The following is a 16,395-nucleotide window of genomic DNA, read 5'->3' on the forward strand; positions in this document are numbered from 1 at the left end:
AGAATAATAAAATTCTTATAGGAGTGAGTTATAAACCTCCAAGTATAGTGGAAAAATCAGAAAATCTTCTTATAAGACAAATAGATGTGGCAGCGAAGCAGGGGGAAGTCATTATTATGGGGGACTTTAACTACCCAAATATAAACTGGAAAACAGAAACCTGCAGCTCCAGGAAGGGAAGCGTGTTTTTGGAAATAGTAAAAGATAATTACCTTTCCCAACTAGTAGAGGAACCAACAAGAGGGGGGGCCCTTCTGGACCTGATCTTAACCAATAGGCCCGACAGAATATCAAAAATAGAGGTGGGGGGTCACCTAGGTAATAGTGACCATAACATAGTAAGTTTTCAATTATCCTTCAATAAAATTATTAGTAGAGGGGCTACAAAAACATTAAATTTCAGGAAGGCTAATTTCCAAAAACTAAGAGAGGACCTTGGGAACATAGACTGGGACAATGCCTTCAGAAATAAAAGTACACAAGAGAAATGGGACATATTTAAGAGCATCCTGGGTAAATCGTGTGAACTACACATACCATATGGGAATAAACGTAGTAGAAATAAGAGAAATCCAATGTGGTTAACTTCAGCTGTAAGGGGTGCAATAAATGATAAGAAACAAGCATTCAGACAACTAAACAAGAAGGTAGTGGGGAAGCATTGAGCAACTATAGACTGAAGAATAGAATGTGTAAAACGCAAATAAAGAAGCAAAAATAGCAACAGAAAGAAGGATAGCCACAGAAAGTAAAACAAATCCCAAAATGTTCTTCACTTATATAAATAACAAAGACTTAAAACCGAAAATGTTGGTCCCCTCAAAAATAATCTGGGTGTAATGGTGGAGGGGGAAGAGGAAAAGGCCAATCTACTAAATACATTCTTCTCTACTGTATTCACAGAGGAGAATCCCATAACAGACGACATGATTAGGGATAATGTTAATCCTCCCATAAATCTCACCTGCCTAACACAACAAGAAGTGGGGAAACGCCTTAAAAACATTAAAATCCATAAGTCACCGGGCCCAGAAGGTATCCATCCTAGAGTTTTGCAAGAATTAAATACTGTGTTGGACAGACCGTTATTCCTAATATTTAAAGATTCTATTACAACAGGGATTGTTCCACAGGACTGGCGCATAGCTAATGTGGTACCGATATTCAAGAAGGGGTCAAGGAGTGATCCTGGAACTACAGGCCTGTAAGTCTAACATCTATAGTAGGTAAAGTATTTGAGGGGATTGTAAGAGATGCTATACTGGACTATCTTAATGAAAATAATCTTATGACGCAGCACCAGCATGGATTTATGAGGGATCGGTCCTGTCAGACTAATCTGATCGGCTTCTATGAAGAGGTAAGTTATAGACTGGACCTGGGGGAGGCTGTGGATGTTGTGTATCTGGACTTTCAAAGGCATTTGATACTGTGCCGCATGAAAGGTTGGTCTACAAAATGAGGATGCTGGGACTCGGGGAAAACGTATGCAAATGGGTAAGTAACTGGTTGTGTGATAGAAAACAGAGGGTGGTCATTGATGGAAAATATTCAGATTGGGTTTAGTTACTAGTGGGGTACCTCAGGGGTCAGTGTTGGGTCCACTTCTTTTTAATATTTTTATTAATGATCTTGTAGAGGGGCTACAGAGTAGAATCTCCATTTTTTCAGATGATACTAAACTGGGTAAAGTAATCAGTACAGAGGAGGATAATATCATATTACAGAGGGATTTGGAGAAGCTAGAGGCTTGGGCGGAGAAATGGCAAATGAAGTTTAATGTGGATAAATGTAAGGTTATGCATTTGGGCCATAGAAATAATAAGTACAGTTATGTGCTAAATAATAAAACACTGGGTAAAAGTACTTCCAAAAAAGGACCTGGGGGTATTGGTGGACAGTAAACTCAACTTTAGTGATCAGTGCCAGGCAGCAGCTGCCAAGGCTAATAAAATAATGGGGTGCATCAAAAGAGGTATAGATGCTAAAGATGAGAACATAGTTTTGCCTCTTTATAAATCACTGGTCAGACCACATATGGAATACTGTGTACAGTTTTGGGCACCGGTATATAAGAAGGACATAGGTGAACTGGAGCGGGTGCAGAGGAGGGCAACAAAGGTCATTAAGGGAATGGGTGGGTTACAGTACCAAGACAGGTTATCAAGCTTGGGGTTATTTACGCTAGAAAAAAGACGTCTTAGGGGCGATCTGATCACAATGTACAAATATATGAATGGACAGTACAGAGATCTTTGTAGTGGGTCTTTTTACTCCTAGGTCTGTAACAATGACAAGGGGGCATCCTCTACGTCTAGAGGAAAGAAGATTTCATCATCAGCATCGACGCGGGTTCTTTACTGTACGAGCGGTAAGACTGTGGAACTCTCTGCCACATGAGGTTGTCATGGCCGATTCTTTAAATAAGTTCAAGGGAGGACTTGATACTTTTCTTGAACAATATAATATAACAAGTTATGGGCATTAGATTTCTGGTGATACGTTGATCCGGGGATTGTTCTGGTTGCCATTGCAGTCGGGGGGGGGGGGGGGGGGAGGGGGGGGAGTTTCTCCATGTGGTGGGGCGGTTGTCTTCTGCCCCATAGGGGTTTTTTCGCCTTCCTAGATCAACACAGTAGGATTCTCCTAGGTTGAACCTGATGGACTCTTGTCTGTTTTCAACCTTATTTACTATGTTACTATGTTACTATGTTACAATCGGGCCAATTATCACTACGTTTAAACCCAGCATAAGCCTGGTCTATTTTCTGTGGTGCTGATTTGTTTGGCTCAGAATTGTCTTTAAATAGTCTCATTGGCCCTGGTTCGCCTCCTAGGTAATGAGCATTTTCTTCTCCCTTTCTTTTTCAGATTTCCGCATGCAGAGGATTACGTCGGATTCGTTTGGACTACGTCGATGATGGTGGACTTTTGTTCAATAAAATGGTCAATGAGGGGCGTGGGGGTGTTTTTATTTGAATAAAAAAAATTTTCTAGGTGTGTTGTATTTTCTTACATCACTGGACTTATGGTGCGTTTACACAGGCAGATTTATCTGACAGATTTTGGAAGCCAAAACCAGGAATGGATTTGAAAAAAGGAGAAATCTCAGTCTTTCCTTTATGACCCGTTCCCTGTTTATGGTCTGTTCCTGGCTTTGGCTTCAAAAATCTGTCAGATAAATCTGTCTGCGTAAACGCACCATTAGGCTATGTTCACACTGCGTACGAATCCGTACGCAGTTCTTACGCCGTCGTACATATGCGGCTGAAACTACGGGCGTGCAAAAAATCGACATGCGGCCGGATGCGTACGCACTGCGAACATACGCCCGTAGTACAGTTATGCTTCCCTAGCTTGTTTCGAAGCGATCTGAAACAGGTCATTTACTTGGAAATCTTCGCCCAGCCCAATAAAACTCACAGAAACTTTTGGATCGAAAAATCAAGTTCATTTTGACTGAAATAAGCACTTCGTACGGGACCGCATGGAAATCCACGGCCGTGAGTTCGAACATTTCAGTCCTCAAACAATGGTCTTGTTCATTTTTCCCGGTGACGTATACAATCCGATCGTAAGTTCATACGTAGTGTGAACTGTGCGGCCGTATATCGTATACTTTCAAGCGAACGCATCAACCTCAAAACTACGTGCGTATATTCGCGGTTCGCACTACGAGCGGAAATATACGTAGTGTGAACATAGCCTAAGTTAGGGTCCATTTACACAGAAAGATTATCTGACAGATTATCTTCCAAAGATTTGAAGCCAAAGCCAGAAATGGATTTGAAAAGAGCAGAAATCTCCGGTTTTCCTTTATGACCTGATCTCTGTTTTTAGTCTGTTTCTGGCTTTGGCTTCAAATCTTTGGCAGATAATCTGTCAGATAATCTTTCTGTATAAATGAACCCTGAGGCTATGTTCACACTGCGTATATGTCCGGCCGCATATTTTCGCGGCCGGACATATACGCGGTAAACTCCGGCCGGAGATTTATGCTACTTGCGGTCAGCTACATACGGACCGCGAACTTACGCCCGAAGTCTACTTACGCTTCCCGAGTGCCCTACGTAGCGATCTGACAGCGGTCTTTTACTTGGATATCTTCGGCTAGCCCCGGACACCCCACAGAACCTTTTGGATCGGCACAAAAAGCTGCAAAAATGAAGAAATCACCACTACGTACGGGACCGCATGTAACGCTACGGGCGTAAGTTACGGCACTCAAACAATGGTCTTGTTCATTTTTTACGTCGCCGCGTACGATCCGGGCGTAAGTTTGTACGTAGTGTGAACTGGGCAGCCGTAGATCGTATACTTTCCATTATACGCAAACTACGTAAGTCTCCGGCCGCTTATTCACGGAACGCTCTACGGCCGGAAACTTACGTAGTGTGAACATAGCCTTATGGTGCGTTTACACAGGCAGATTTATCTGACCAATTTTGGAAGCCAAAGTCAGGAATGGACTTGAAAAGACAGTCTTTCCTTTATGACCTGCACCCTGTTTATAGTCTGTTCCTGGGTTTGGCTTCAGAAATCTTTCAGATAAATCTCTCTGTGTAAACGCACCATTAGTAGTCGAAGCTGTCTGATAGACGGAATCCATTGCTAGCCGGTATAAAATGGCTAACACTAACCCCCCCCCCCCCCCCCCCCCCCCCCCCGTTATTACTCCAGCACCCAATGCCACCAGGGGTACTAGGAAAAGCCGGGTGCCAGTAGTCCCAGAGCATAAAAATTGGCGCTCCATGACTGGGCGGCAGCAGGCTGGTAATATTAGGCTTGGGAGGGCCAAAACTAATGGCCCTTCCCACCCTGGTGCTACTAGGCTGCTGATGTTTGGTTTTTAACACGTCTGGTTATGGAAAGGGGGGGGGATATCCTATGCGGATCCTCCCCCTGTGTCACAAAGTTAAACAAAAAAATTGAAAATGATAAAAATGAATTTGTTATTTTTTTTGTTAAGTTATAAGTGCGTTTTTTATTTTTTTTACATGTAAGGAAATATGAAAAATTCATTATCTAATTTTTCATATTTCCCAGTGATGACCCCTAGGGGGAGCTCCAGCAGAAAAACTGCTGGTAAAAGTAACCTGAAATACGGCTGCCCTGAAAAAAGAGGCAGTCTCTGCCCAACTGCTGTGACATCATCGCCTCCCTCCTCTTTTCACAAGGGAACAAAGAGGGAAAAGGTGATATGTGTACTGCTGGGCAGTGCCATTTTGTTGTTGTCTGCATAGAAGTACACCTACAACAAGTGTCCCTAGCCCTTCATACTACACCTCAGTGTCACACATTACACGGGTAGAGGAGGTATATATATATTATATATACACACACATACACATACGGTAGAGTACAGGCTATTGCTCTCTGGTATCAGCAGTGTCACACATTACACAGGTAGGAGATATATATATATATATATATATATATATATATATATATATATATACTCCAATTCCTTGTGGAAACAGCGGAATCCCCTTTATGACGCACAGTCCTCAATCAGGTTGGCTAACACCCAATACGTAGTCCAGGAAAAAAGTTTGGGAAGACAGCGTCCTGTTGTAGATTAAAAAGATTTCTTTATTTTGCCATATGCACACACAGAAAAATTACGACGTTTCGGCTCCTCTAATACATCCTGAGCCTTCCTCAAGAGGAAGGCTCAGGATGTATTAGAGGAGCCGAAACGTCGTAATTTTTCTGTGTGTGCATATGGCAAAATAAAGAAATCTTTTTAATCTACAAAAGGACGCTGTCTTCCCAAACTTTTTTCCTATATATATATATATATATATATATATATATATATATATAAATGAGGGTCGGCGTCAGCACCCGGCATACTCGGGCAAGTGCCGGGGCCCACGGCCGCTCAGGGGGCCCCCGACACTTGCCCGAGCAGTGAGCCAGACGCCCGCCTCATCACCGACCTCCGGACACCTGGGGGGAGGGTGCTGCCGACCCTGAGTCCAGGTGTGTGTGTGTGGGGGGGTGTTGCTAGAAGGACCTGCTGTGTTTGCTGCAAAGCAATGGGGAAGGACCTGTGTTGACGTCATAAGGGGGCGGGGCTGAGAACGGGAGAGGCTGCATATGGATGAAGGACCTGTGATCATTGTCATGTGACATGAGGGTCGGGGCTCACTTATACCTTCTTTCTGTATGCTGTGAGTTGTAGTCCTCCTGTTATACCTCCTCCTGTGATGTCCTCTGATCTCCCATAATAACAGGCTGTCCCTGCTGGGAGTTGTAGTCCTCCTCTTATACCTCCTCCTGTGATGTCCTCTGATCTACCATAATAACAGGCTGGACATGCTGGGAGTTGTAGTTCCCCCCGGTATACCTCATGTAATGAGGACCCGTCCCCCGCCCGGATTAGTGAGTATGGTTTTATTTTTTTATTTTCTTGTGTTGAGGGAGAGCAGGGGGCATTTCTATGTGGACAGAGCAGGGGATATTACTATGTGGACAGAGCAGGGGACATTACTATGAGGACAGAGCAGGGGACATTACTATGTGGACAGAGCAGGGGACATTACTATGGGGAGCAGGGGACATTACTATGGGGGCAGAGGACATTACTATGGGGGCAGGGGACATTACTATGTGGACAGAGCAGGGGACATTACTATGGGGGCAGAGCAGGGGACATTACTATGTGGACAGAGCAGGGGATATTACTATGTGGACAGAGCAGGGGACATTACTATGAGGACAGAGCAGGGGACATTACTATGTGGACAGAGCAGGGGACATTACTATGGGGAGCAGGGGACATTACTATGGGGGCAGAGCAGGGGACATTACTATGGGGGCAGAGCAGGGGACATTACTATGTGGACAGAGCAGGGGACATTACTATGGGGGCAGAGCAGGGGACATTACTATGTGGACAGAGCAGGGGACATTACTATGGGGAGCAGGGGACATTACTATGGGGGCAGGGGACATTACTATGTGGACAGAGTAGGGGACATTACTATGGGGAGCAGGGGACATTACTATGGGGGCAGAGGACATTACTATAGGGGCAGGGGACATTACTATGTGGACAGAGCAGGGGACATTACTATGGGGGCAGAGGACATTACTATAGGGGTAGGGGACATTACTATGTGGAGCAGGAGACATTACTATGGGGGCAGAGGACATTACTATAGGGGCAGGGGACATTACTATGTGGACAGAGCAGGGGACATTACTATGGGGAGCAGGGGACATTACTATGGGGGCAGGGGGCATTACTATGTGGACAGAGCAGGGGACATTACTATGGGGGCAGGGGACATTACTATGGGGCAGGGGATATTACTATAGGGGCAGGGGACATTACTATGGGGAGCAGGGGACATTACTATGGAGGCAGGGGACATTACTATGTGGACAGAGCAGGGGACATTACTATGTGGACAGAGTAGGGGGGAATTCCTATGGGGAGCAGGGACATTACTATGGGGGCAGAGCAGGGACATTACTATGGGGAGCAGGGGATATTACTATTAGGGCAGGGGACATTACTATGGGGAGCAGGGGATATTACTATGGGGGCATGGCAGGGGACATTACTATGGGGACAGAGGGCATTACTATGGGGCAGGGGACATTACTATGTGGACAGAGCAGGGGACATTACTATGGGGACAGCTTTGGGACATTATTACTATATGGGGGGCACAGCATGGGACCTACAAACCTCCTTACTTTACTGCACATGACACCAAACAGTGGAGTTACTACTGTATGGGAGTCTATGGGTGGGAAAAAGGGAAGGAAGTGGCTGGAAATGTGCGGAGCCTAACATGTTTGTCTGACAGGTCCCGAAGAGATGAATTGTAGCTTGAAGATATCATCATGGAGGTCTGGGCAAGATGGAGAGGAAACGGAGAGCGTCACCGGTGAGTTACTGGTTTACGTTTTTTTTTTCAGTATTTTGTCAAACTTTATTTGGTAGGTGTGCCCCGAGGTGTGCTATACAAAGGGGCCCGCTGAGGCTCTCTCGCCCAAGGGCCCACAAAAACCTGGAGCCGGCCCTGATATAACACACACATACAGGAGAGTACAGGCTATTGCTCTCTGGTGTCACACATTACACAGGTAGGAGGTATATATATACTGTGTATATATATATATATATATATATATATATATATATACAGGAGAATACAGGCTATTGCTCTCTGGTGTCAGCAGTGTCACACATTACACAGGTAGAGGATAGATAGCTAGATAGCTTCACTATATCGAAAAGCAGCACTACTTTCAAGATGTGTGGGTGCCAGTAGATAGGTCCCGACCACGGACCAATCTAATACAGTTCAGATAATACTCCACGGCAACTCCAATACGTGTCAAACGTGATTCAAATTTATTCCATCTTGTGATACATCAAATAAATAGTGCAGTACAGCAAATACAGGATGCAACGTTTCAATGGTCTCTCAGGCTTAAAAAAGATGGTGAGAGACAGTTGAAATGTCGTATCCTGTATTTGCTGTGCTGCACTATTTATTTGATGTATCACAAGATGGAATAAATTTGAATCACGTTTGACACGTATTGGAGTTGCCGTGGAGTATTATTTGAACTAGATAGATAGGAGATAGATAGATAGATATGCAGAGAATCCACAGCACTCCAGCGTAGTGAAAAAGCTCAACAAGCTGTGTTTATTCAGTTAATTCATAGTGCAACACTCCAAGCGCAACGTTTCAGTGACTCTTTGTCACCATTTTCAAGCGTGAATGGTGAATGGAAAATGGTGACAGAGAGTCACTGAAACGTGAAAAAGTCACCGGGCCAGAAGGAAGATGTGACCGGCCCACAGCGCTCCGTCTGGCCCCTGTATGATGCGCGGCTCCCGGGGGTGTCGCGTCCTATCCCCGACAGCGCGCGCATCATAGAGCTCCCTGTGCGCCTGTAACTTCCGGTACAGGAGCGCACATTTGAGACGTTCCTGTGCCGGAAGTCCTAGGGAGCTCTATGATGCGCCTGCTGGCCGGGATAGGACGCGACACCCCTGGCCGCCGCGCATCATACAGGGGCCAGACCAGGAGGATGGAGGAGCGCGATGTTAGGTGAGTTGGACTCTTTTTTTTTTTTTTCTATTGCTTTGCTGGGGAGGGGGGGGGGGGGGGGAGGAAAGAGAGGGGGCCATCTATAAAGGAGGGGAACATTCATAAAGGGGGGAGAGAGGGGGCCATCTATAAAGGAGGAGAACATTTATAAAAGGGAGAAGAGAGGGGCCATCTATAAAGGAGGAGAACATTTATAAAGGGGGGAAGAGAGGGGCCATCTATAAAGGAGGGGAACATTTATAAAGGGGGGAGAGAGGGGGCCATCTATAAAGGAGGGGAACATTTATGAAGGGGGGAAGAGAGGGGGCCATCTATAAAGAAGGGGAACATTTATAAAGGGGGGAAGAGAGGGGGCCATCTATAAAGGAGGGGAACATTTATAAAGGGGAGAAGAGAGGGGGCCATCTATAAAGGAGAGGAACATTTATAAAGGGGGGAAGAGAGGGGCCATCTATAAAGGAGGGGAACATTTATAAAGGAGGGGGAGAGAGGGGGCCATCTATAAAGGAGGGGAACATTTATAAAGGGGAAGAGAGGGGGCCATCTATAAAGAAGGGGAACATTTATAAAGGGGGGAAGAGAGGGGGCCATCTATAAAGTAGGGGAACATTTATAAAGGGGGGAAGAGAAGGGGCCATCTATAAAGTAGGGGAACATTTATAAAGGGGGGAAGAGAGGGGGCCATCTATAAAAGGAGGGGGACATTTATAAAGTGGGGAAGAGAGGGGGCCATCTATAAAGGAGGGGAACATTTATAAAGGGGAGAAGAGAGGGGGCCATCTATAAAGGAGAGGAACATTTATAAAGGGGGGAAGAGAGGGGCCATCTATAAAGGAGGGGAACATTTATAAAGGAGGGGGAGAGAGGGGGCCATCTATAAAGGAGGGGAACATTTATAAAGGGGAAGAGAGGGGGCCATCTATAAAGAAGGGGAACATTTATAAAGGGGGGAACAGAGGGGGCCATCTATAAAGTAGGGGAACATTTATAAAGGAGAAGAGAGGGGGCCATCTATAAAGGAGGGGAACATTTATAAAGTGGGGAAGAGAGGGGGCCATCTATAAAGGAGGGGAACATTTATAAAGGGGGGAAGAGAGGGGGCCATCTAATAAGGGGGAGGGGAAAGGGGGTTGATGTATAAGAGGGGGAGAGAAGGGGACATGTATAAGGGGGGGGGAGAGGAGGCCATCTATAAGGGGCAGGAGAGGGGTCCATCTATAGGGGGGGAAAGGGGTCCATCTATAAGGGGGGGAGAGAAGGGGCCATGTATAAGGGGGGAGAGGGGGCCATCTATAAGGGGGGAGAGGGGGGCCATTTATAAGAGGGAGGGAGAGGGGGCCATCTATAAGGGGGGAGGAAGAGAGGGGACCATCTATAAGGGGGTGAGGAAGAGAGGGGACCATTTATAAAGGGGAGGGGGCAGAGGGAGCCATCTATAAGGGGGGGGGGGGACAACATAGGGGGAGAGGGGTCCATCTATAAGGGGGGGCAACATAGAGGGAGAGGGGGCCATCTATAGGGGGGGAAACATAGGGGGAGAGGGGGCCTATAAGTGGACAACATAGGGGGAGAGGGGGCCATCTATAAGGGGGGGGGGCAACATAGGGGGGAGGGGGTCTATAAGGGGACAACATGGGGGAGAGGGGGCAATCTATAAGGGGACAACATAGGGGGAGAGGGGCCTATAAGGGGGGCAGCATAGGGGGGGGCATTTATAAGTGGGACAACACAGGGGGCCTTCTATGGGGGGGTTATGCATAAGGGGACAACATGGGGGGGCATCTATAAGGGGACAACATGGGGGGACAACATGGGACAACCTAGGTGGCCATCTATTAGTGGGAAAACACAGAGGCCATCTATAATGGGGACTACACGGGGGGGGGGGGGGGAGTACATAATGGGGCATGCATAGAGGGAACACAAACAAGAAAAAGAATGCCATAAACTAAAGAGGGTGGCACATCCAGAATAAACAGACTATATCCAAAAAATTACGTATAAGAAATATAGAAATCTTTATTGATAAATAGAACAACAGGTGCCAAACAAATACATTAAAATCATTTAAAACACACACAACACATAAGGGACTGTGCAAGATAAACACAGACCCAAAGATACCCCGAACATGAACAATTGTAATGACCCCCCCATTGGTATTATGGAACAGGCTGCTAGGTCAGAAATCAAATGTGAAATATGCAAACCATGATGTGTGAGCCTATACCCTAGAATGTACTAATCAAGAAGTGGCAGAGTGTAAATTCAGCCATATATGGCTAACCATAAAAGAGTTTGTATCACTATAAGGCTCCGTTCCCACTGAGCAAAGGTAGCGGAATTCCGCGACGGACTTGTCCGCCGCGGAATGCCGTTAGCCTCCCGCTCATAATGGGACTCTATGGGAGGCGCGCGCTCCTGTCCGCGCTGAAGAATGAACATGTTCATTCTTCAGCGCGTACAGAGCAGCAGCGCGCGCCTCCCATAGACTCCCATTATGAGCGGGAGGCTAACGGCATTCCGCGGCGGACAATTCCGTCGCGGAATTCCGCTAGCTTTGCTCAGTGGGAACGGGGCCTAAAGGAAGGTCCATGTCGAGGTCCACTGAACCCCACTCGTTCCGTCTCAGCACAGAGACTTTCTCAAGGGTCATGGACCTCCCTTTATAGTGATACAAACTCTTTTATGGTTAGCCATATATGGCTGAATTTACACTCTGCCACTTCTTGATTAGTACATTCTAGGGTATAGGCTCACACATCATGGTTTGCATATTTCACATTTGATTTCTGACCTAGCAGCCTGTTCCATAATACCATTGGGGGGGTCATTACAATTGTTCATGTCGGGGTATCTTTGGGTCTGTGTTTATCTTTAACAGTCCATTATGTGTTGTGTGTGTTTTAAATGATTTTAATGTGTTTGTTTGGCACCTGTTGTTCTATTTATCAATAAAGATTTCTATATTTCTTATATGTAATTTTTTGGATATAGTCTGTTTATTCTGGATGTGCCACCCTCTTTAGTTTATGGCATTCTTTTTCTTGTTTGTGTTGTATATGTTTTCATGCCATATTGGGTAGAGCACCCTCTTTTATCTTAATTAAAAAGGTAGTGCCTTGTCCTTCTGGTTTAAGTATAGGCATGCATAGAGGGGGGCATATACTATAGTGGGCTACACAGAGGGGCCATCTATAAGGAGGGGCTACAGAGAGGAGGGCCATATACTATAGGGGATGCACAGAAGGTGTCATCTACTATAGGGGGATTACACAGAGGTGGGGCTCTCAAGTAGATGCACATGGAGCCATCTATATGGAAGGCTGAACAAGTGGCCATCTATATGGTGGCTACATAGAGGGGGGCATATACTATAAGGGGGTCACATAGAGTCAGCCTACCCACTAAATGAGGGTGTAAAGGGGCCAATACAGATGTGCAGTTTGTAGAGAGATGAGGATGGTGCCAGAGTGAGGAGCCTAATATGTTTGTCTGGCAGGTTCTGTGGATTCGTGGCTCAGAGAAGTTCTCATAATGGCCCAGGGCAGATGGAGAAGAAGATGAAAAGGGAAGAACTCTGATCAGAGAAGACGCCTCCTGTGGAACTGGGTCTACCTCTATATAACTGTATGAGGTGATATTGGTCTTTTTAAAGTGGATTTTATTCTGTAGCAGTGGCGACATTAGTCAGCATGTGGTGGTATTAGTCAGCATGTGGTGGTATTAGTCAGCATGCGGTGGTATTAGTCAGTATGCGGTGACATTTGTCAGTATGCGGTGACATTTGTCAGTATGCGGTGGTATTAGTCAGTATGCGGTGAGATTTGTCAGTATGTGGTGGTATTAGTCAGTATATGTGATGTTATTAGTCAGTATGCGGTGGTATTAGTCAGTATGCGGAGGTATTAGTCAGTATATGTGATGGTATTAGTCAGTATATGTAATGGTATTAGTCAGTATGTGGTTGTATTAGTCAGTATGTGGTGGTATTAGTCAGTATGCGGTTGTATTAGTCAGTATGCGGTTGTATTAGTCAGTATGTGGTGGCAGGGCCGGGCTAAGGTTGGTGGAGGCCCTGGGCAACAATTTTGCTTGGGGCCTCTTATTCCTCCCTTACACCCCCCCCCAAAAAAAAAAAAACACAAAAAAACTATACAGTCATCCATACAAATGGCTGCCTTACTGTAGGGCATTTATAATGTTCATGAACATTATACACGGCTGTGACACAGAGCTCTTAATGAATTGTAGTTAAAATGTTTGTAGAGGGAGGGAGCTGAAATCTTTCTACATTCCCAACTTCCTTGATGACGTAACTAGGGTAGAGGCACCTATTCATTCCTTATCATATCTGTACTGGGCCCTTAGACAACATGTCTCGAAGTCAGATTCAGGACATGTCTTCAAATACTGGGAGGCCTACTTTGCCGAAGGTCACCTTATGAAACCCATCTTGGATGGGTGGCTATCAATACGTAAGGCCGTAATAAGTGAGACGTGGAGGGAGACCCAATATAAGTTAATACACCACGCAACACATGGTTTCACGCTCCCGAAAACCCCCACGTCCCCAGATCGTATTGAGGCCTGTCCCAACTGTAACGCCAGGCAGACGGACTTGGTTCACGGCTTAGTTACTTGTCCCCTCACCAGACTTTTTTGGGTTACCTTAAAAGAAGTGGTGGCGAACAGACTCAGGGTATCTATTCCTTTGGATCCACTGTCACTACTATTCCACATACCGCCTGAAGGGGACAAACTCTCCTCGCTATGTCACGTGTTTATCCTAGTCGCAAAAAGGTGCCTGCTAGCTAAGTGGCTTGTTCCCCAGATGCCACAGGTAGACAAGGTGATCCTACAAGTTAAGAAATACATGCATTTCGATCAAATGGAGGTTTCACGATCCATTGAGAAACTGACGAATGGCTTCTTTAAGAAGTGGAAGACCTTTATCTGCCACTTTCTAACAACTGAAGAAATTCGCCAGTTAATGTTACATTTCAAAGATACGACTTGGTATCTCCGAAAAGATGTGGCAGGCACACTGGGTAAACTAAGGGTTACTAGTTAAGCCTAGAGAGGCCCCGGGACGCTAATGCTGCCTCTTATTGTGTCCGAGTTTCTGATTCACGATGTATCAGACCGTGGGGTGGGGGGTGGGGGGTGGGGCGTTTTTGTTTGGTAATGTTTTGCAATATTATCATTTTCTTGTTCTTGCTAAGATTCGGCCTCTGGCTTCTGATTGCCAGTCGGCTACACACCTTCTGCTTACTTTCTGGTGGGTCTGTTATCCACCATGTTTGTACCCTCTGATTATAATTTTTGAAAATAAAAAAAATTTGTTTAAAAAAAAAAATGTTTGTAGATGTTTCAATTCTGTCAAATTCAGTGTTGAAAACTGTCAGTTTTAATTTAATTTCATGCGGGGCCCCTCTCTGTGTAGTATCAGTGTGATGCGGGGTCCCTCTCTGTGTACTATCAGTGTGATGTGGGGTCCCCCCTCTCTGTCTATTATCAGTGTGATGTGGGGTCCCCCCTCTCTGTGTAGTATCAGTGTGATGCGGGGTCCCTTCTCTGTGTAGTATCAGTGTGATGTGGGGTCCCCCTCTCTGTCTATTATCAGTGTGATGCGGGGTCCCTCTCTGTGTACTATCAGTGTGATGTGGGGTTCCCCCTGTCTGTGTACTATCAGTGTGATGTCGGGTCCCCCTCTCTGTCTATTATCAGTGTGATGCGGGGTCCCTCTCTGTGTACTATCAGTTTGATGTGGGGTCCCCACTCTGTCTATTATCAGTGTGATGTGGGGTCCCTCTCTGTGTACTATCAGTGTGATGTGGGGTCCCCCTCTCCGTCTATTATCAGTGTGATGCGGGGTCCCTCTCTGTGTACTATCAGTTTGATGTGGGGTCCCCACTCTGTCTATTATCAGTGTGATGTGGGGTCCCCCCTCTCTGTGTAGTATCAGTGTGATGCGGGGTCCTTTCTCTGTGTAGTATCAGTGTGATGCGGGGTCCCCCTCTCTGTGTACTATCAGTGTGATGTGGGGTCCCCCTCTCTGTCTATCAGTGGGATGTGGGGTCCCCCCTCTCTGTGTACTATCAGTGTGATGTGGAGTCCCCCCTCTCTGTGTACTATCAGTGTGATGTGGGGTCCCCGCTCTCTGTCTATTATCAGTGTGAGATCAGTGGTCCAAAGTCAATTTTATTTTGAAATTTTGTATTTTTACTTTGCCCATTTGCCCATTTTTATGCCAACCATGGGGTCCTTTTGGCCATATTTATCACCAATCCCCTCAGGGCTCCTCACTTACAAGCAGGTAATGAATATTATACATTTTCTGTAAGAATAATAGCTAAAACAGTAAAAATAAAAATCCTCTGAATAAGAAACTGCTGAATAAGAAACCAACTTCAGCCTGGTTAATCTAGATGCTATATAACAGCAACATGGCAGACATCATGTGGTCATGGGGACAGAGGCTATTTGTCCTGCAGTACAGCAATACTGTGCCCTGTGCCGCTGAGGGGGTAGTGGGTCTCACCACAAAATGTGGGCATTTTTGTGGAAACTATGGGGGGGATAAAGATGGCATTAAAGGGGGCAATGTGGAGAGTACAGAGAATGCAAGTATAGATAGCAGAGCTGTATATGTGTGAGCATTCATAAAAAATATGTATATGTAACAGGCTGAGGTGTGTGTGTGTGTGTGTTTGTGTGTGTGTGTGTGTGTAACAGGCAGTGCTGTGCTGTGGTGTGTGTGTACATTGAAGGGCTGGTTACCTGCTCATATGGACATGAGCTCCTCTCCATACACATCCCCTCCGACAGCTTGCAGAGTCTGGCTCTTCCCTCATCACATGGGCCTGAGATCACCACAGGTCCTTTAGCTCACACTGAGCAGGGTATACCGTCCTGCAGCTGCCCTGGTGTCCTGTCTCTCAGCCATATCACAGTCCTCACAGGGAGGAGCAGGACACACAGGCTGCTGCAGCCATGGTTAGCAGCAAACAGTGAGGATACACAACACTCTGTGTGAGGTTGTGTATCCTCTACTGTTTGCTTTTTTTTTTTTTTTTTACAAACCCTACTTCCAGGCTTGGGCTGGTAGAGGCCCCCTAGTGGTGGAGGCCCCGACGCACGTGCCCCTGGTGCCCTCCCTTTAATCCGGCCCTGTGTGGTGGTATGAGGCCCCATTCACACGTCCGTGTCAGTTTTTACTGTCAGGAAATCCTGATCAGGAGGCCTCAAATGTCATCAGGAAAGTATCAGGATTTCCTGACAGTAATCCGTTTTTACCATCAGGAAACCA

Source organism: Dendropsophus ebraccatus, chromosome 11 (assembly GCF_027789765.1).
Source record: "Dendropsophus ebraccatus isolate aDenEbr1 chromosome 11, aDenEbr1.pat, whole genome shotgun sequence".
Lineage (NCBI taxonomy): Eukaryota > Metazoa > Chordata > Amphibia > Anura > Hylidae > Dendropsophus > Dendropsophus ebraccatus.